Source organism: Canis aureus, chromosome X (assembly GCF_053574225.1).
Source record: "Canis aureus isolate CA01 chromosome X, VMU_Caureus_v.1.0, whole genome shotgun sequence".
Lineage (NCBI taxonomy): Eukaryota > Metazoa > Chordata > Mammalia > Carnivora > Canidae > Canis > Canis aureus.
In genome coordinates this window covers 114630405-114651074 of record NC_135649.1, presented here as the reverse complement: position 1 = coordinate 114651074, position 20670 = coordinate 114630405, and the positions used below count along the sequence as shown (strand labels likewise).

The 20670-nt window shown below is 43.1% G+C and overlaps 1 protein-coding gene across 14 annotated transcripts in view; it reads left to right on the top strand.

Annotated features, from left to right (window-relative positions):
* The first annotated feature begins 16309 nt into the window (after positions 1–16309).
* The window catches only part of EGFL6 (EGF like domain multiple 6), a 231127-nt gene continuing 226766 nt past the window's right edge, over positions 16310–20670 (top strand). For all 14 annotated transcript variants that reach the window (XM_077890049.1, XM_077890047.1, XM_077890037.1 and 11 more), the window contains exons 1-2: positions 16310–16727; positions 20151–20304. The gene's annotated coding sequence lies outside the window, so the exon portion shown is untranslated. The remainder of the gene's footprint in view (positions 16728–20150; positions 20305–20670) is intronic.

Below are 20670 nucleotides of genomic sequence, written 5' to 3'. Positions count from 1 at the left end.
AAGAAACAGCCAGTGCGGGAAGGGTACATTGACCCTCCTTTGGCCCCCTGAAAGCAGAAAATAAATCCCAAGTAAGGGACACCTGGGTGGTTCAGCAGTCGGCTCAGGTCCTGATCCCAAGGATCTGGGATCGAGTCCCACATCGGGCTCCCCAAAGGGATCCTGCTTCTTCTCTGCGCATGTCTCTGCCTCTCTCTGTGTGTCTCTCATGAATAAATAAGATCTTAAAAAAATAAAAAATAAATAAAAGGTATAAAAGTTGCCTGATTTGGTCAGTTCCTTGAGTTTTATATTTTCATGAGCTCCCATACATATGAAATTAGATTTGTTTTTCTCCTGTTAATCTGCCTTGTGTCGCTTGAATGACTAGACTAGCCCAAGGAGCCGGCAGGGAAAAATAAAAAGTTCTCCTCCTCTGCAGTCCCAAATATCGCATAGGATACACATATAGTAAAAAGCATTCATTGCTCAGTGAAGTTTCAATTGAACTGTGCCTCCTATATTTTTATTTACTGAATCCCGAACTAAAGTTCCCAAATGATACATTTGGGACAATAATGTCCCAAATGAACATAATGTCCCAAAGGAGACATTTTGCAACTCCCGGAGGCAAGTTTTTGGTTGTCACAACTGTGAGGGGCTTGTGGGGTGGTGCTGCCAAGCGAGGGGGGCCAGGTTTACTGCTAGGCGTCCCCACGGTGCACAGAAGGGTTGGCAGTCAGGGACTCGAGCTTGTCACCCCGCCTTAAGCATCTGCTGAGATGAGGGATCCTCTGCTAGTGGATCGTGGCCTCCGGGCCTCGGGAAGGGAGGCTCTTTGGAAAAACGGATCAGAGAGGAGATCTGGGGTGTAGGTGGGACACGCCACTGGATGGAGCCCCCGGTGGTGGGCAAAGATCCTTCTGGGCTGCTCGGGGGGTGGGGGTGTCCAATGACCGAGCCCCCCGCTCCGGGAACCCCGAGTGCAACTGCGAGAGCAGCCAAGCCGAGGGAGCGATCGCTTCCCTCCCGACGCTGTCCTTGGGGGCCCCTGTCCCCCCACCTCTCTCTTGCCCCAGACGCGCGCGCTGCGTGCCCAGCAGGGACGGGGGTCGCTTCCAGGGACGTGGTCGCCAGCGTCAGCTTCGCGTCCCCAGGGGCTGGCAGGCTCAGTTAACCCCAAGCCCCAGCAGAGGCTCCTAAAATATTCCTTCCTAAGAGCCGCCTGGGGGGCGCCTGGGGGGCTCAGCGGTTGAGCTTCTGCCTTAAGCCCAGGGCGTGATCCTGGGGACCCGGGATCGAGTCCCACGTGGGGCTCCCTGCGTGGAGCCCTCTTCTCCCTCTGCCCGTGTCTCTGCCTCTCTCTCTCTCTCTCTCTCTCTCTCTCTCTCTGTCTCTCATGAATAAATAAATAAAATCTTAAAAAAAAAAAAAAAAAAAGAACGGCCTCCGCCGGGGGCTTCATCTTCATTGGCCATACGCATGCGGTCGGCCTCGGGTAAACTGGCCCACCCGCGGCATTCCGTGGGCCGCAGGGAGCACGGCACCAGCTCAGGGGCCTCCTCCTCCACTGTCCGATGTTGCCTCGAGCACTTGGTCAAAAATAATTTAATTGCTCAGAGCCGTCTTCAGACTCCCCAGTTGTTTCCTTCCAACAACACAAACAAGCCCGGGGCTCGGCCACCTAGAAAGTGCTTGAGCCACAGAAACGCTTTTGAGTGATCTTGGGACTCTTACTGCACCTGTGTTGGTGGCCATGTCTCATTGGCATGTTTGGCTTCTGTTTCTGTCCCAGAAAGTGAAGAAGATATCTAAAATGGTAACTTTAAAAAAAAATATTTTATTTATTTATTTATGAGATATATATATAGAGAGAGAGAGAAGCACAGACACAGGCAGAGGGAGAAGCAGGCTCCACGCAGGGAGCCCGATGTGGGACTCGATCCCGGGTCTCCAGGATTACGCCCTGGGCTGAAGGCAGCACTAAACCACTGAGGCACCTGGGCTGCCCTATTATTGTTTTTTGTTTTTTGTTTTTTTTAAGTAGGTATCTGCTTCAAGTGCTGCTGAGGAATCCAAGAGTGATTGGTGCTGTGCGGATAATCCTTTCAGGAAAATAATTCATAATCTCTCTTCTAAGTTTGCTTTTTTCTTCTTCTACTACACACTGTCTTATTCCTGGCTGCCTTGGAGGTCCCATGTTTCTGTGCTATATTTGGATGACAAGCTGAGAGTCCAAGAGGAATCTGATAAAGCAAAAGTTAAAAACAATATCGTGCTGTGCAGGAGAAGTGGAGCTCTGCTCCATAGAGCTGCTCCTCAGAAGCACGTGATTTGTTTCCAGAGAATGGGAACTTCTGTGGGACATGAAAGCCCTTATATGAAGCAACTATCTCTGTTCCCACTGGCTTTCCTTTAGTGACAGCGACACGCACCCGGGGGAAACGGGGTGCTGTGTCAGCTGCTACCCAGACTGTATTAGAGTCAGTGTGTGCCTGGCGGGTTCCTGGCCCTGCACAAGGACATACCTTGGTGATAACTTTCGATCCCACGTGAACCCCTCATCCCCTGTACCACTGTTCTGGGCCTCACCAAAACTAGGACTACTCCCCCTTGGCCCAGATGGCACCTTTCTTTTTCTGCAAAGAGATGGCATATAGCAGATACGTGGAGGCAAGAGTTCATGGCCCCTTTATCCCCCATCACAATAGGGGCCACTGGTGTGAAGGGTTGCCCACACTGCTCTCGCCTCGGCCTGCGGGTGGGATTCTTCTCCACTTCAATGGCCCTGGGCGCTGAAGAGTGTGGGTTCCTCCGCCCAGGGGCTGAGGACAGGGCTTGCCAATGTCCCCAAGCAGGTCTGTGGCTCCAAGCAGGCACACATTCCAAAGGCCAGGCATAGAGGCTCTCCTACTACTCCTGGGGTCCACAGGCTGCCAGATCTCTCTGGTGAGATCCTTGGCCTTTCCATAGACCTTGGGTCAGTAACCACACAAATCAATCTTAGTGCTCACCAACATCTACCTCTCCAAGGAAAGCAGTTCTCGAGGTTCTCTGGCCCAGGAATCCAGACATGTCTTTGCTTCTGTTTGGAAGCGAGGATTTCCGGTCCCCTTCAAGGTCCTTCTCGCTGGACTAGGAATCAAATTGACATGAGAGAGATTGATGGGAAAAAATCCAATTGAGTTTTGTACATCTGGGGAATTCACACAGACATGGAAATTCCAAAGACAGTGAGGTAAAATGAGGTCTGTATGTCATCCTGAACTAAAGAGAGAGGGGGTTAGGCATCTGGGCGTTCAGAGGAAAGGAATGTACTTCACAGGGTGATTAGGAGAACAGATGTTTGGTAATTAAATGTTTAACTGCCATGCAGATGGGTCACTCGGATAAAATTTATCTCGGTTAATAATCCTTATTCTGGGAAAGACACCCCCGCCCCTTTTAGATTCTTCTAGGTGGTTAAGGGAAGGGCAATTTTCTCTTGAGCCCACAGGATCTTAACACCTTCAGCTCAAAATAGTCTACATGCCAAAGTGGCACATTTTCCAAGGACCTGTCTTGAACCCCTTCGCTTTGTAATTTTATTTTATTTTTATTATTTTATTTTATTTTTATTTTATTTTATTTTTTCGCTTTGTAATTTTAAATCGAGTACCACCTCTAAGTATCAGTGTTCCAACTCCATCCCTGAACACAGAGCACATGCTTGGGTTGGAGGAATCTGCTTTCTCCTTTTATTTCCCCTCCTTCCACCTGCAGAAAGCAGAAATCAAAGATTCTTCCTTCACTGGACCTAAACTTACCACCTTTGTATAATTTAAAAAATGGGAAAGAAAACACGATCGGACGTTTTAAAAGCCTGGTGAACACAGACAGAAGGCACTGGGGAGAAGGGGCTCAGTCCCAGCCCCCACCCCGACTCCAGGAGAGCCGCTGACAGCAAGCAGGGCAGATTGAAAGTGGGAGAGTGGCAAGTCTGGGGGAAGGCAGCTGAGGAGATCACTTCCGCTGAGAAAGGCACTAAAGTGAACCCCCAGAGCGACGCTGCTGCTGCCTGCAGGAGGGGGCCTAAGTCTGTGCCAGCCACAAGTGAAGGCAATAGCTCTGCACCCCACCCAGTGGGTCCCTTACTCATCACAGCTTACAGTGATCAGACAAAGAAGGGATGTGCATGCATTTAAAGAAGGCCAGACTTCAAAGACAGCTTCAGTGATGCATTATTTTTAGAATCTGATTAGAAATCATCTTTAATTGCTTGATTTCCTGTCTCCTTCTAATAAGCCTCCTACAGGACAGCACTGTCTTCCTAAAACAGAATGGTAGCAGCACACAGAGCTCCAGGAGACACAGCAGAGTCATTGTTGGGAGGGCTTAAGAAATGGAAGGAAAGGGCAGGGGATGGCCTCTGGGCCTGTTTTGACAGGTGCCAGGGGTCAAGAGTCACTTAGGACAAAGTTCACCAGTTGGAGGACTGTCTGCTGTGCTTGAGAGCCACCACACAATGGCTGAAAACGTAGCACGCACCAGAGTAAACGTACTATGAATATTGGAATGTGGAAACAAAAACCACCAACCAAGCGTTTGCCTGCAATGGCCATAATTGCTCAGTTGGCGTAAGGTTACATAACCTAAATAAATTAGAATTTAGTACATACCCAGTAGGGACAAAGATCTAGGGTTGTGTGTACTCTAAATAGAAAAAGAAAAGATACTGTGATCCAAAAATAATATTCTAGCCAAGGAAGCAATAATAAAAGAAGCACACACAGTGACAATACGTATAAACATGTGGGTGATCATGTGCTGTTGGCAAGATCCTTGAGACTCAACATACAAGGACCCGTTTTTTTTTTGTTGTTGTTGTTTAAAGATTTTATTTATTTATTTGACAGAGACAGAGAGAGCATAAGTAGGCAGAGTGGCAGGCAGAGGGGGGAGGGAGGAGCAGACTCCCCGCTGAGCAGGGAGCCGGACACAGGGCTCCATCCCAGGACCCTGAGATCATGACCTAAGCCAAAGGCAGACGCTTAACCGACTGAGCCACCCGGGCGCCCCAAGGACTAACTTCTTGAAGAAGAAATTGGGACATTCTTGGTTCTCTTTTACCATGAAGATGTAAAACAGGATAACCTAAGAAGAAAATGCCAATACTTCTAGAAATTTGCTACCAATCAAGGGCTGGTTGGTAGCAGAGGGCATTTAAAAATAGCTACTGTCTCTCTTGGGTGCTTCCTAATTTGTGTATACTGATTTGCTCTTCCTCCTAAAGGTGAATGCGATCTCACACAGGCATTTCAAAGTAACCTAGAATGTAAGCTTCCAAGGACAAGGATGGTTTTATTTTATAAATAAAATCTATAACTTTATCTCTATATAAATAATAGAAATTTATATATTTTTTATTTGTTTATAAAATAAAATTATAGATTTTATTTATCATTCTTCCTCATAGAAGGGATTGGCTCTGTATTTAGTGAATAATCAATGACAATCGATTACAAGCCAGTACATTTCAAGGAAATCCATTCTAGATGCTCCTACTTCTCCACTTACATTATTGCATTATTTTAAAAAAAACCTGTACTCTCAGGTCCTCAAGTTCTGTCCACTGGGAAGGGGTCTGGAAGCATCCATGTGGTTAGTTCTACCTTGGGTGCAGCAACTTGGTGGAAGGCCCCTGGTAGCTGAGGGAACCTGCGAACCTGTCAAGTGTCTGTGAGTTGGGAGAGCAGGGTCTTCAAAATCATCTGAGTGGGGGTGGGTGGGGGGGAAAGTCACCTGAGCATATTTCTTCACAATTGGTTCCTAAGCCGGTCCTTCTTGGAATGCCACACTGGCGCTGGTAAGACACTGCCTAACCAACTCCAGAGATGAACTGGATACAGGAAAGATGTTAGGGTTTGAAGTCGGTGGCCAAGAAAGAATTCTTGAGCCATCTTTGGTGCAAAAAGTTGGTTTTATTGGGATGCCTGGGTGGCTCAGTGGTTTAGCATCTGCCTTGAGCCTGGGCCTTGATCCTGGAGACCCGGGATTGAGTCCCACACTGAGTCCTACACTGATTTCATTCCTCCACTAATGAAAAGCATAAGGTTTTCGTATTTATAGTCAAATTCTCTGTGTCCTCCTGTTACACTGTCGGCGTAATTATTCACAATTCATAAAGAACACTTTGAAAATTACTTTAACATCACCTGTTACAGCTTTGGTTCTAACCAGAGTATTCTTTAAACTTATATGTATAAAATAAGTTGTACAACTGTATTTTTTATAAAGTAAATTGTTGGGTTCTTTTTTGGGGGGTGGAGGTTTTTTTGGGGGGTGTTTGTAGTTGTTTATGTTTGTTTGTTTGTTTTTACTTTTCCCTTTACTATTGAAAGGCGCAGGCAACAGTGGGCAGCCAGAACTGGAACAAGTGGGCAGCCTTTGGGTTTACAGTTTGAAGACTCGGTTCCAAACATTTCACATCAAGTGAAAGACAAAACTAATATTAAAAAACAGGGCAGGGGATCCCTGGGTGGCTCAGTGGTTTGGTGCCTGCCTTTCGCCCAGGGTGTGATCCTGGAGTCCCGGGATCAAGTCCCACGTCGGGCTCCCGGCATGGAGCCTGCTTCTCCCTCCTCCTGTGTCTCTCTGCCTCTCTCTCTCTCTGTGTGTCTATCATAAATAAATAAATAAATATTAAAAAAAAAAAAAAAAAAAAACAAGGCAGCCCGGGGGGCTCAGTGGTTTAGCGCTGCCTTTGGCTCAGGGCATGATCCTGGAGTCCCGAGATCAAGTCCCATGTCGAGCTCCCTGCATGGAGCCTGCTTCTCCCTCTGCCTGTGTCTCTGCCTCTCTCTCTCTCTCTCTGTCTCATGAATAAATAAATAAAATCTTAAAAAAAAAAAAAAGGTGGTTTTATTAAAGCTTGGGGACAGGACCCATGGGCAGGTCTGCACCGGGGTGGTGAGGAGTGGCCCCCACATTATATACTCTCAAGTTGGGAGGGGGTTAGAGAGAGCATGAGTCTCTTAGGAATTTTGGAAGCAGGGTTTCCAGGACCTTGAGGGGGCTAGCTATTGTTGGGAAAGGGTCAGTTATTACCACCTAATAAAACCTTAGGCGTGAGACCCTTCAGATGTATATCCGTGGGTCACATGCTGGGGAGATGATTGCCAACACTTATCTTGGGGGGTTTAGAGATAAAGGAAATTTCTTCTTTTTTTAAAGATTTATTTATTTATTCATGAGAGACAGAGTCTACTCTAACATATAAAAATTCCTTTAGGAATTTTGGTTTGATATTCAGGTGATGCAGGCTGGCGGGGTCTGAGGACCCAGAGGGGGTCCCACAGGACCAGCCAAGAGGATCCTCTGCTTCACACAGGATAGAAATCAAAAATTTCTAAAGGAATTTTTATATGTTAAAGTAAATTCACAGGATCCTGGGGGTTGAGCTTAGACTGCCTTTTGCCCTTAGCAAAGTTGCAGCATTGAAGCGTGGAGTCCGTAGAGGAAAGCCCCTCTGCCTGTTTCAGGGACTTGTCAAAGTGCTTTGCCTTCAGTTAGCCCTCTGTTCCCCATCAAGCATGATTGTTTTCACAGCACTGAGGAAGATTCTGGAACTGAGGCAAGATATTCAAAGGTTCAGAAAAGCCCATGTCTAACCACTAGCTCAGCCCCCTGTGGATTCCTTCTGTCTGAGGGAGGGTGAAGCCAGAATCCACAGCCAGGGCTTCTCTTAAGCTTTCCAAAGCTCTGCCACTCTTCTGGGCATCTCTGAGAACCACCAGGAGGGAGCCTGTCACAGACCCTGAATCCAGAAGTTGAGAATCCGATTCAGAGCCCCAAATTCCTAAAGCTGCATGAAATAATATGGTCTATTGGAACTTACCACAATAAAAACAAAACAAAAGAGAGAGAGAGAGAGAGAGAGAGAGAGAGAAAGTACTTCTCTTTGGCTTACAAATTGGAGAAGAACATTTGTGTTTATTAAAATGACTCAAACTAATTAATTCATAGCTATCACTTGGAAACACTCAAAGAGGAAAGGTCTGTGTTTGTATTTAAAATTTCAAAACAGCAAAAGAATTAGGATACCAATCCAAAGCTCCAGCAAATCAATATTAGTGACTATTTCAGCAAAATTGCATGATGTTTCTCAAAGAAATTGGCATGGCATTAGGGTTTTCAGTCAGTATTAAACATAAAAATTGTATACCGAAGCGATAAGTAGAAAATCATTCACATGTATGTGAGATAAAATTAGCATGATGTGGCAATTCAATGCTATTTATTGTGGAAAAAGAAATATCTGTCTCGGTGAAGGGGAGCAAATTTTGCCACCCCAAGATACGTCTCTTTGGCATATTTATTATTTTAAACTTTTTTTTTTTTTTAAGAAATTAAAGACTCTGGAGAAGCTCTGAAAAGAAAGTTCCCCTATTGTAAGGGATATTTACATGTATAAGGGAAATCTCCATTTGTAAGGGTCTCCCCCTCTGGGCAAGAAGAGGAGGCCCACTCAGCCTCTAGAAACTCATCAATGGAGAAGGCGAGGGCTTTGATCTGCAAAACAACCTTACCTTTGTCTGCTGTGCTCTGCTGATTATCTGCCCTGACTCCCCATCTTTTGACTTTAGCTGGAGATGACCCCAACATCTTTTGTCTTTTGCTGGAGATGGTATTTAAGGTGGTGGTCTTGGCCATTTCAGGGAGTTACTCGGTTTTCCTGGGTCTCTTCCCTTGTATATAAGAGGTGTATAGATTTTTAAACTTCTGTTTTCTTGCTCGAGCTGTCTTACAATTTAATTATTAGACTGGCCATAGAGCTTAGAAGGGAAAATTTCTCCATCCCTACAATAGAAAGACTGGTGTTTAATAAGGATTGTTCAAACGTGAATATGTCATAGACATTGTCCTTGATTTTTATTTATTTTTTGTAATATTTTATTTATTTATTCATGAGAGACAGAGAGAGAGAGAGAGAGAAAGAGGCAAAGACACAGGCAGAGGGAGGAGCAGGCCCCATGCAGGGAGCCTGATGTGGGACTTGATCCCCGGACTCTGGGGATCACACCCTGAGCTGCAGGCAGATGCTCAACTGCTGAGCCACCCGGGCATCCGTGTCCTTACATTTTTAATGCTCCAAGGTTAGCTACTTACGTCCTTTCCATTATTAAAGTACCCTTGAAATTAGGAAAGGAAGTGTTCTTTTAGGATGGTCATCTCTTCCTGGGAGATGTTACTCTTCTTCCAATGTTACTTCCAAAGTATTTCCCTGTTCTTGGTACACCGCAGAGTCTCTTAAGAGCAAAGACATAATCTTGATTCAGGATGGAGTGAACTGGAATATCAATCGAACTCCAGCATTGTTTCAGAAATTCTGTATTTTTTTTTTTTAATTTTTTTTTAGAAATTCTGTATTCAATGGAGAGGAAGGAATAAAATAATTTGGAGATGGCACCCAGCGATCGTCAGAGAAAGACATCCTTGATGCATCCATGGCTTTTTCTTCTTGCCATCTTTTGCCACCCGGCCCACCCGCTCTTCACACCAGCAAAAAAGATGATCCTGGAGAAGAAAAATATTACATGTTCACGAGTTAATTTGCTTGGGTTTGATATCCAGGTGATGCAGGCTGGCGGGGTCTGAGGACCCAGAGGGGGTCCCAGAGGACCTGCCAAGAGGGTCCCCTGCTTCACACAGGATAGAAATCAAATGCACGCCAAGAAGTGAGAGCAGAGCTTAGCGAAGAGCTTAAGTAATAGAGTATGGCAGACAGAGCATCTGGGAGACTCCAAAAAGAAAGGAGAGAAAGTCTTGTGTTTGCTTGGGGTCTGGGGTTTTCCTTGAGGCTGGTGGTCTGGTGTATGCGTCCCCTCAGGCATCCCGGAACTGGTCCAAACAAGTGCTCAGGGGTCCTCCATAAGCCCCATAAGTGCTGGAGCCAGGGTCTTGGAAACCAGTCACGGGGGCCCAGCTGGTCACTCTGTAGGTACTATCTAGGAATTATCTGCTGGACTGGAAGTTTCCAAAGAAATCATGAACTCCTCGACCTTTACAAGAAGGACATACTTTATCTGAACTGTAGGGCGGGCACAAAGCAGGGGTGTAGGCCTTAGCAAGCATAGGAACAGGTAAAGGAGCAAAAGTGTTTTCATAGGTTCCTTTCAGTTCCCCTATCTCACAGACATGACAGATGTGACGATTTAGGGCTGGCCATGCTTTATATAAATTCATAAGCCAGCTGCGAAAAAAACACTCAAATATCGGTGATAGTGGTATGAAAGAGGTGCCTCTGTAGCATTCATGCATGAGTCTTTTTTTTTTTAATATTTTATTTATTTATTCATGAGAGACACAGACAGAGGGAGAAGCAGGCTCCCTGCAGAGAGCCCCATGCGGGACTCGATCCTGAATTCCGGGATCAGGACCCCAGCCAAAGGCAGACACTCAACCGCTGGGCCATCCAGGCATCCCGAGTTTTTTTTTTTTTTTTTTTTTTTTTTTTAAGATTTTTTTAATTTGAGAGAGAGAGAGAGAGCACAAGCAGGGGGATGGCCAGAGGGAGAGGGTGAAGCAGATTCCCCGCTGAGCAGGGAGCCTGACGCGGGGCTCCATCCCAGGACCCTGAGATCATGACCTGAGCCAAAGGCAGATGCTTCACCAACTGGGTCACTCAGGTGCCTCATACACGAATCTTTTTGTGGACATTTGTTTTCACTTTTTTGGACAATACTTAGAAGTGAAATAGCTAAAAAAAAAAAAAAAAGAAAGAAAAAGAAAAAAAAAAAGAAGTGGAATAGCTGGGTCAGGGGGTAATTTTATTAGAAACTGCCAGACTGTTTTCCATGAGACTGTCCCACGTTACATTCCCACCAACATCGTATGACTTCTGCTTGCCCCACAGTCTCACTAACACTTGATATTAAGAATGTGTATGAGTCAGACTTGTGACTTACACCAATTCTTATGTGTGTAGCAGTAACTCATTGCAGTTTCTTTTTTTTTTTTTTAATTTTTTTTTAAATTATTTTTATTTTATGATAGGCACACAGTGAGAGAGAGAGAGGCAGAGACACAGGCAGAGGGAGAAGCAGGCTCCATGCACCGGGAGCCCGATGTGGGATTCGATCCCGGGTCTCCAGGATCGCGCCCTGGGCCAAAGGCAGGCGCCAAACCGCTGCGCCACCCAGGGATCCCTCATTGCAGTTTCAAATGACATTTTCCTAACAACTAATTCTTGGTTATATGTTATTATGGGATATATATAATTGTATGTATTTATATTTAATGAATATAATTTATAGATATTATATAATGTGTATTAGTTATATAGTTACTATATGTTGAGCAACTTTTCACATGCTCGTGAGCCTTATGGATCTCCTGTTTTTGTAGAGCACCAGTTCGAATCTTTTGTCCATTTTTATATTTTTATTTTTTTAAATATGTTTAAGTTATCTCTATACCCAATGTGAGACTCAAACTCATGACCTCAAGATTAAGAGTCACATGCTCTCCTGACTGAACCAGCCGGGTGCCTCAGATCTTTTGTCCATTTTTATTTGTTTTTTTTCTTTTGTCCATTTTTAAATTGAGGTTTTTGTCCCCATTTATTGATTTGAAAAATTCTTTATGTATTCTGGTTACAAAATTGTTGTTGGGTATGTGTATTGCCAATATCTTATCCCTGACGTGAATCGTCTTTTGTACTTGGTAAGGAAACTTCAGGATTGCATTTCGGCAAGAACTATTCGTGAGGATAGAATAAATTCTGTAGATTTTCTTTCTTTGGCTCCCTGAGCACCCTAACATACCTGTATAGGTCATAAGTAACATGAAAGTCTGATGTGCAATAAGATATGGAGTTTTAGTCGTGTGCATTTACATAGCTTTGAACTTGCATTTGTTGAATAAAATAATAATTGCAAGAAAGATGGTTTTAAAAAGAAATTTACAGGGTGCCTGGATCTCTCAGCCGGTTAGGCATCTGCCTTTGGCTCAGCTCATGATCTCGGGTCCTGGGATAAAGCCCCACATTGGACTCCCTGCTCAGCAGGGACTCTGCTTCTTCCTTTCCCTCTGTCCCTCCCCTTGCTTGCACTCACTCTTGCTCTCTGTCATTTATAAATAAATACAATTTTTAAAAAATGAAATAAAATAAAATAAAATAAAATAAAATAAAATAAAATAAAATAAAATACAATTTAAGCTTCCTCGATGGGAAAGTACATCAGAGCAGACACATTCTTGAAATCATTTTTCAATTAAGTCATTCATTTGTTTGTTCAATAAATAAAGGCCTGCTAAATTCAGGGTACTTTTGTTAAACTCTGTAGGGAATATAGAGAATCATAAAAACAACGTTTTTCTTTGAATAGCAACTCACAATTCATAATATGCCCTTAGAAATTGTATTTGAACTTGAAAATTGGTTTCTCAAATTCTGCATTGCTTATTCATTAATTCCAAAAAATATCTATCATGTGCCTACTATGTACCAGAACAAAAGCTTAAGAACAAGATGGACAATAAATAATAAATATGTGAGTAGCACAACTGCACTAAAGCCATAGTCTCTCATCCCTTTAATAGCATTAACCATCTGCCTTCTGTGACCTTTGGGCAAACTTCTTTGTTTTATTATTTATTTATTTATTTATTTATTTATCTTTTTAAAAAAGATTTATTTATTTATTTATTCATGAGAGAGAGAGAGAGAGAGAGGCAGAGACACAGGCAGAGGGAGAAGCAGGCTCCATCCCGGCAGCCTGATGTGGGACTCGATCCCAGGACTCCAGGATCATGTCCTGGGCCGAAGGCAGCACTAAACTGCTGAGCCACCCAGGCTGCCCCTTTGTTTTAATTTCACTTATTTTGGGGCACCTGGGTGGCATAGTCAGTTGAGTGTCTGACTTTTGGTTTTGGCTCAGGTGGTGATCTCAGGGCCATGAGATCAAGTCCCATGTCCAGCGCCCCACTCAGTGTGGAGTCTGCTTGAGATTCTCTCTCCCTCTCTCTCTGCCCCTTCTCCCACTTGTGCTTGCTTTCTCTCCCTAAAATAAATAAATCTTCAATTTTTTTTCATTTTTTAAGTAATGCCTTTAGTTGGTTCAAAAATCAAAATGGTCTAAAAAAGTATCTATTGAGGAGTCTTCAACCACAGGTTGGTCTGTCCTCCTCCATCCCACTGCACTGTCAGACTCCTTTTTTCAGTTTCTTGCGTATCCTTCTGATGTTTCTTAATGGAAATATGCACAGATACAAATATTTGTTCTTATTTCTCTCTCCTTCATACATAAGACTTAACATGTTTTATATCGTTACATAAATGGGTGAAAGGTGGCTCCTGCATATTGGCCCCTACATTGTCACATCTTCACAGAAGGCTAGGGTTGTTAGCTCAAAGCCTGCCAGCGCCAAACTCAAATTTTTATACAACCAGTTGCTTTAAAAATAGCCCCCCAAAGCATATTTTTAGCCATTTGGAGCATACCTGCTTTATATACCCAGTGAAGCTGTATCCAGCGTTTGCTAGTCATAGGTAAGACAAACCTCGGGGATACTTAAGACCCCAAGATGCTGCTGCCCAGTGAAGCTCCCTGACCCAGAGACTCCCCACCTTGCTGCTGTACATCACCTGGACACCTGAGCCCTTTCTCCAATTCCCCTCTCCCTGGGAGTCCCCTTGCCTTTGCTCTGTTCTGGCTGGTGACTCCATGCTGCTACTTCTGGAAGCTCTCAGGAACTTCACTCTCATACAACTTGTCCAAGTGCTGCTCAAACAAAACTTGTGATGTACAATTTACTATCGTTTCGTGGTCATGTCTTTTCTTCGATCAGCCCTGAAGTCCTCAATCTCATTACACATACTCTGCATTTTCATCTTACTTTTTTTCTTTTTTACTTAGTATATTCTGGGCAAAGCACCCTCATTCTTTTTTTTTTTTTAAATATTTTATTTACTTATTCATGAGAGACCCAGAGACAGAGAGAAGCAGAGACACAGACAGAGGGAGAAGCGGGCTCCATGCAGGGAACCGGATGTGGGACTCGATCTTGGGACTCCAAGATCACACCCTGGGCCGAAGGCAGGTGCTACACCGCTGAGCCACCCAGGGATCCCACCCTCATTCTTTTATACAACCACATAGTACTCCATCGTGCAGATGTGCCCAAGTGTTTTTAACCAGTCTTTATTGAAGAGCACTGGATTATTTCCAGTCTTTTGCTATTACAATAATGCTCCAATGCACAGCTTTCTACATTCATCATTTTGTTCATGTGCAAGAAGATCTATAGGATAAATTCCCAGAAGTTGGATTGCTGGATCAAAGGGTAAACACATCTATATTTTCGAAAAACATTGCCAAATTGCTCCTCTTGGCAAAACACACAAGAGGGTCTGCTTTCCCACAGCCTCACCATTTACCAGCCTGGCAGGTAAAAGTAAACAAATGCCTAATCTTGGATTTCACACGTTGTAAACATTAACACAATATTTGTTAACATGTCTATCTCTTCCCCCGGGTTGTGAGTCGTTCAACGTCTACAATCATTTCTTACTCAACTTTGTGTCTTGTTGCTTAGCTAGCAAAATTTTACAACATAGTTCCCTCCACCTCCCCACCCCCTACAGAAAACCTTATTGACTAAGTTGAATTTATCACCACTTCAGGCTAGAGAGACACCCTCCCCCCGCCCTCAGGTGTTTCCATTGTGGTATGTCCTGCCTGACTTTCATGTTCTTGGCAATATTCTCTAGTGGCTGGGCCTGCCTGGCCACCCACAGTGGTAGGCCAGATTTCCCTGAGAATGTACACACCAGTGGCCGCCCAGCAGCCATCAACCAGTGCCCGAAGAGAAATGGTGTTTACATAGGCCATCAAGCTCATCCTCCGGGGGCATACCTCTGGGGCACGTGGTGGTCTACACTGAAAAATACTCATGGGATGAAGCTCCTGTTGCCCACAGTGGGAAGTGGCTTGATCATACTTTATTGGTTTTGCTGCATTTCCTTCCTTTCCATGGTCACTTCTCCACTCCCTCATTCGAGTTCCCTTGAACCACCTCCCAAATACACAACTTGCGCTTTCTTAGGGTCTTTTAATGGGGGAAACAAAATAAAGACAGTAGCTTTCTTTTCCAAATGCAGAAACCAAGATGCTGGTAAGTGAAGTGCTCATGGCACAGCTAATAAGTGATGAAGCTATATCCTCTGGTTTCTAGAAACAGGCTGTTTCTTTAATTTTATTTTTTAAAGATTTTATTAATTGGGGGGGAGCATGAGCAGGGAGAGGGGGAAGGGGATAGAGAGAGGAAGGGGAGGGGCAGAGGGAGAAGCAGACTCTCTACTGAATGGGGAGCCCAATGAGGGGCTTGATCTAGGGGCCCTGAGATCGTGACCTGAGCTGAAGGCAGACGGTTAACCGACTGAGCCACCCGGGTGCCCCTTGAAACAAGCTGTTTAAAATGGAGTTTGTCTTCATGAGAAATCAAAACAACCATTGAGACATGGAAGAGTAGTACAAAAAGACAACAAAACAGAAATCTCTCTATATCTCAGAGACAGTACAAGGTGATATAAAATGAAACAGTTCTCATCTACAGTTCCTACTATGTTCTAGACATTGTTTCTTGTTTTGTGTATTGCTTCATTTAATACAAAACCCTATAAAGCAGGTGCACGACTATCATCATCCCCTGTTTGCAGACAAAGAAAATAAGACACGGAGAGTTTAAGTCACTTGCTGGAAGCCACACTTGCCCAGCTCTGACCCCTGGATTCGTGCTCATCACCATCAAACTACACTGCCTCTGGGGAAGTGCCAGAAAAATTCTAGAAGTGACAGATTACTGTTGGCTTTTGGCAGCAGGGGTCTTGAAAAGAGAACATAGGATTAAGCCTAATTAAAGACTAATTCTTCCTGGGGCCATCAAAGAACTCATTTGTGTCAGCTAGAATATTTTCAGGGACAGAAGGTAAATACCCAAGTAAAAAGGACTTAAACAACTGGGGTGTACTAATAAATCTCACAAAATAAGAAGCAGGAGTTTCTAATCTTGATCAATTCAGAAGTTAAATAACATCAAAGCAGCAGTGACTCATATACTAATTTTTAATTTTCCACTCAACTTCATCTTCTTTGCGGTTCTTTGGTGCTCCATCAGGATCTTTTCAAGGTTACCTCAGTTCCAAGTAGGAAGTATTATCAGACAGGAAGAGAGGAAATTTGTCCCAGAATCCCCCAGGAGACATGCCCTGTGGTCCCATTGGCCAGAATTGGATCACATGATCTACACGCAGGGGAGGCTGGGAAAGTCCGTTTCCATTGTTCTCCGTCTCTAACGTGGAAGGCGGATTTACCAGGAAACAAGCCAACCAACAAACAGAGTGGACGGAGACTGGCAGGAGAAGGCAACTGATCATGATGCCGCATCACTTGAATTCCGTGTTGAAGCCTTTTTTTTTTCTGACTATGCTGAAATTTGGAAAAGCCAGAACCCAACTGCTTTGCAGAGACAGTTAACAGAAAAGAATTTAGATGGTGCTCAGGGTCAGGACAAGAGATCGCACCATCTGATAATGTCTTATTCCAGGGCAGGACTTCAGATCAGAAATGAGGACCGGAGGCAGTCAGTCCTGTTCTAGACAGGAAGGCACCACGTTGACTATATTTAGGAGGCCTCGCAGACCGGCTACCATATTCAGACCAGAGCCAGAAGCGGGATGGCTGGAGTTAGCCAATCAATGGATGCTGGTGAGTGTTTACTCTGCTTAGAGCCACGTATTAAGCCCTGTGGGGGAAGAACGGTATGGAAATATCTGATGTGCATCCTGACGTCAAGAAAGATATAAAAATCTAATAATGGTCAACATGAACTGAACACTTACTCCTTGCCAAGCCAGTTTAAAGCAATTCACGTTGTTGTAGACACCAAAATGTACATTTAGTCCTCACAGTAACCCTACCAGGTAGTCTATGTTTATTAGCCCCATTTATCGATATGGAAAATGAGACCAGGAAGGAAATGGAGGCATGAATGGAAAGTTGAAACAATTCTGAGATTAAGCTACTCAATATTTTTTGATCTTGTAAAGTAAAAACCCAATTAAGAATTGACAATAGTTAGGGCACTGGGTGGCTCAGTCGGTTAAGCCTCTGACTCTTGATTTTGGCTCAGGTTGTGATCTCAGAGCAGAGAGATGGAGCCCTGTGTCGAGCCCTGTGTCTGGCTCCATGCTCACCGAGCGTCAGCTTGAGGATTCTCTCTCGCTCTCCCTCTGCCCTTCCCCCTGCTTGCACTCTCTTTTTCTAAAATAAATAAGTAAATCTTGAAAAGAATTGAAGACAGTGGCTGTAAATGCTCTAAAAAAAAAAAAATGGATATAATTACTGTAGGTCACAATAAATTGGAACATGCATTCGAATTGACTTTGTTTGTTTATTCAAGTATAAAATTAACATACAGTGTTATATTAGTTTCAGATGTCCAATACGTTTCAATGACTCTGTACTTTATTCAATGCTCATTGTAAGTGTATTCTTAATTCCCTTCACCTATTTCACCCACCCCACCCCCATCCAACCTCACTTGTATTCATGAGTTTATTCCATAGTTAAGAGTCTGTTTTTTGGTTTATCTCTTTTTTCTTTCTTTTGTTTCTTAAATTCCACATATGAGTGAGGTCATGTGGTATTTGTTTCTTTCAGACTGATTTATTTCACTTAACCTTGTACCCTCTAGATCCATCCATGTTGTTGCAAATGGCAAGATTTCAGTCTGTTTTATGGCTGAGTAATATTCCATCGTGTATATATACCACATCTTCTTTACTCATCTATCAATGGACTCTTAGGCTGCTTCCATAATTTGGCTGTCGTAAATAATGCTGCAATAAACGTAGGGGTGCATATATCTTTTAAAACAAGTGTTTTTGTATGCTTTGGGTAAATACCCAGTACTGGAATTACTGGATCATAAGGAGGCTATTCTATTTTTAATTTTTTGAGGAGCCGCCATAATGTTTTCCACAGTGCCTGCACCAATTTGCATTCCCACAACCAGTGCAGAGGGTTCCTTTTTCTCCACATCCCCACCAAAACTTGTTATTTTTTGTTTTTGATTTTAGCCATTCTGATCGATGGGAGATGATATCTCATTGTGGTTTTGATTTGCATTTCTCTGATTATTAGTGATGTTGAGGACTTTTTTCATGTGCCTGTCGCCCACCTGGATATCTTCTTTGGAGAAATATAAATTCATGTCTTCTGCCCATTTTTTGTTGTTGGATTATTTGTTTTTTTGGTGTTGAGTTGCATACATTCTTTATATATTTTGGATATTAATTCATTGGATATATCATTTGCAAGTATCTTCTCTCATTCACTAGGTTAACTTTTTATTTTGTTGATAGTTTCCCTCACTGTGCAAATCTTTTTTATTTTAATGCGGTCCCAGTAGTTTAATTTTGCTTTTGTTTCTCTTGCCAGAGGAGACATATCTAGAAAAATGTTTATGTGACTGATGTCAAAGAGATTATTGCTGCCTGAGTTCTAGGAATTTTATGGTTTCAGGTCATGTTTAGGTCTTTAACCCATTTTGAGTTTATTTTTGTGTGCAGCGTAAGAAAGTGGTCCGGTTTCATTCTTTTACATGTAGTTGTCCAGTTTTCCCAACACCATTTGTTGACGAGACTGTTTTTGTTTATTCTTTATATATTTCATTGTATATTCTTGCCTCTTATGTCGTAGATTAATTGACCATGTAAGCATGGGTTTATTTCTGGGCTTTATCCTGTTCTATTGATCCATGTGTCTCTTTTTGTACCAGTACCATACTATTATGATTACTACAGCTTTGTAGTATATCTTGAAATCTGGGATTGTAATACCTCTAGTTCTTCTTTTTAAAGATTGTTTTGGCTACCTGGGATCTTTGGTAGTTTCATACAAATTTCAGGATTATTTGTTCTAGTTCTGTGAAAAATCCTGTTGGTATTTTGTTTTTGTTTTAAGATTTTATTTATTTATTCATGAGAGACACACAGAGAGAGAGAGAGAGGCAGAGACACAGGCAGAGGGAGAAGCAGGCTCCATGCAGGGAGCCTGACGTGGGACTCGGTCCCAGGACTCCAGGATCATGCCCTGGGCCGAAAGCAGGTGCTAAACCGTTGAGCCACCCAGGGATCCTCTCCTGTTGGTATTTTGATAGAGATTGCATTAAATCTCTAGATTGCTCTGGGTAGTTTGGACATTTTAATAATATTGGTTCTCCCAATCCATAAGCATGGACTATCTTTCCATTTGTGTCATCTTTAATTTCTTTCATCACAGTTTTATAGTTTCTGGAGTCAAGTCTTTTGCCTCCTTGGTTAAGTTTATTCCTAGGTATTTTATTCTTCTTGGTGTAATTGTAAATGGGAATGTTTTCTTAATTTCTCTTTCTCTATTTCATTATTAGTGTATAGAAATGCAACAGATTTCTGTATGTTAATTTTGTATCCTACAACTTCACAGAGTTCATTCATCAGTTCTAGTAATTTTTTGGTGGAGTCTTTATGGTTTTCTATATATAGTATCGTGTCATCTGCAAATTATGAAAGTTTTACTTCTTCCTTATCAATTTGGATGCCTTGATTTCTTTTTCTTGTCTGACTGCTGTGGCTAGGACTTCTAGTACTATGTTGAATAAAAGTGGTGAGAGTGGACAGCCTTTTCTTATTCCTGACTTCAGAGGAAAAGCTCTCAGTTTTTCACCATTGAGTATGACGTTAGCTGTGGGTTTTTCATATATGGCCTTTATTACATTGAGGTATGTTTCTTCTGATCCCATTTTTTCTTCATTTTGTTGACGTGGTGTATGACATTGATTGATTTATGAACATTGACCCATCCTTCCATCCCCCCAAATAAATTGTACCTGATCTTTTTAAGTCATTGTTGGAGTCTGTTTGCAAATATTTTCTTGAGAATTTTGCATCTGTGTTCATCAGAGATATTGGTCTGCAGTTTTCTTTTTTTGTAGTATCTTTATCTGGTTTTGGTAATAGGGTAATGCTGGCCTTGTAGAATGAATTTGGAAGCTTTCCTTCTTCTTCTGTGTTTTGGAATAGTTTGAGAAGAATAGGTATGAACTATTCATTTATTTATTTAAAGATTTTATTTATTTATTCATGAAAGATACAGAGAGAGAGAGAGAGAGTGGCAGAGACACAGGCAGAGGGAGAAGCAGGCTCCATGCAGGGAGCCCGACGTGGGACTCGATCCCCGGACTCCAGGATCACGCCCTGGGCTGAAGGCGGCGCTTAATCACTGAGCCACCCGGGCTGCCCAGGTATGAACTCTTTAAATGTTTGCTATAAAAGCTCTCTGGTCCTGAACTTTTGTTTGTCAGGAGTTTTTTGATCACTGATTTATCAAATTGACTTTTGAAGAAAGGGTGAGGCCCAGCTCGAGATGGTCAAGCAGAGAAATCATCAACCAGGGTGGTGCAACAGATAAGATTTTCCCAATTTCCGTGACCATTATGGGATCTCCCAGCACAGGGCTTAGTTCCCTGGTAAGAAGGAACCTGCAGGGTCATCGTCTGCCAAGGGGACAGTTTCACCTGATTCAGGGATCCAAGACAGTAGCTAGGAGGCCAGAGATCTTGAAAACATTCAAGAGTATAATAAATCCTGCTGCCCAGGCTCCAAGGACA